Raw genomic sequence first — 1,608 nt, 5'->3', positions numbered from 1 at the left:
CTGGCCCATGTGAAATCCATGCGGGCCAGATGTGGGCCGGATCTGGGCCGAAACTGTCTGCTGTCTGGCATATTTACTGCATTCTGCATTTTAATATTTTTACTTAAGCTGTTGTCTACATGATTCAACTCCTCCTATAAAATTACTAATTAATAATTAAGAAAAACAGACTGAAAGTGTGAAAGACATTCATTCTTAAAAATAAAGGTGCTTATTAATGAAGAATCAGAAGAGTATCACAACTGAGAATAATACGAATCCTATACACAAAAAACTAAGACACATTATTATAAAGAGAATTTAGGACGTAGGGATAGATGTGCATAACTGTCATGAAAAAAAAAAAAATAATGATAATAATAAAATAAGTAAAACACGTTTATTCTGTGGCACCTAAAAAAATAATTTGGTGCCTAAGTTTTTTTTCTTATAGAAGCCAATGGCTCCTTACTCGATTTTTTTTGTCTGGAGCCCTGGGCAGCCCAGGACGCAGCGTTCAGCCCCGACAAAAACGGTGCAAAACGTTTTTTAAACGGAAACGGTGGTGCGTTGAACACCCTGTTCTGATGACTCAAGAGTTGCAACTATGGCAGCTGAGAAGGCCATTCTTTGTGTTAGTTTTGAAGAATTTTCGGAGCCTGATGAAATCGGTATAAATGCGTGTTTAATACTGCAAAATACGCTCGATGGTACAGTCACTGCCCTTGCCCTCCAGAATAAAACAGAACATCCCAATCAAATGAAGGGATTTGTGGAAACTGTGGTTCCTAATTATTGTGATCCAACATTTGCCTCGCATTTCAGGATGAAAAGACAAACATTTCAGGTGAAGGATAATCCACTTCTTGCCTCCGAGACGGTGTTATGATCTATATTATTTTTATTGTGAGTATTAGGCTTATCATCATTGCTGATCACTGGAGTATATTTAAAGGGAATGAATGTGATGGGGAGTTTGGTCAAACTATGGCAGCGAGACAGCGAATAGTTGTCCTAAATCAAAGACTGCGTCAGCGGAGCCAGTTAATGTATGTGCACTATTTCATAATAGTGTCAGAATAGCTACCATGTCAAAAGATACAATTCTACAAAACTTTTGCCTGCCACGGGAGCAAATTCAGCAGCTTTTACATCTTGTTGGTCAAACTTTGTAGAGACAAACTTGACGAAGCTACCCCCTAACCCCCGAAATTCAGCTGCTGGCGGCTCTACGTTTTATGCTGTGGGGAGTTTTCTGGAGGTGGTTGAGGATGGATATGGGCTGAGTAAGATCTCGGTGTGGCGGTGTGTTCACTACATCCTGCTCCGTCACGCCACCGATTATATAGCCTACGTATGCCTTTCGCCAGGCACGAAGAGATGGAGGCACATCAAGGCTTCCATGCCATTGCGGGTGTCCCGTGACTAATTGGCCTTGTTGACGGGACACTTATCCCCATCGCCAACCCATCAGCGCTCGACCAGGCCTTCATAATATATATGAACATGATAATATAAATGACTCTTTCAAAAGCAAGCGAAGCCAAAAAGCCAGTTAATGTAGCTGACTAAGGCAGAATACTTTTGGCCATGAGGTTGCAGGTTCGCACACTTGCAAAATTATACATA

The sequence above is a fragment of the Sinocyclocheilus anshuiensis genome, unplaced genomic scaffold, assembly GCF_001515605.1.
Source record: "Sinocyclocheilus anshuiensis isolate Anshui unplaced genomic scaffold, SAMN03320099.WGS_v1.1 scaffold1595, whole genome shotgun sequence".
Classification (NCBI taxonomy): Eukaryota; Metazoa; Chordata; class Actinopteri; order Cypriniformes; family Cyprinidae; genus Sinocyclocheilus; species Sinocyclocheilus anshuiensis.
Note: the sequence above shows the minus strand (reverse complement) of the source record.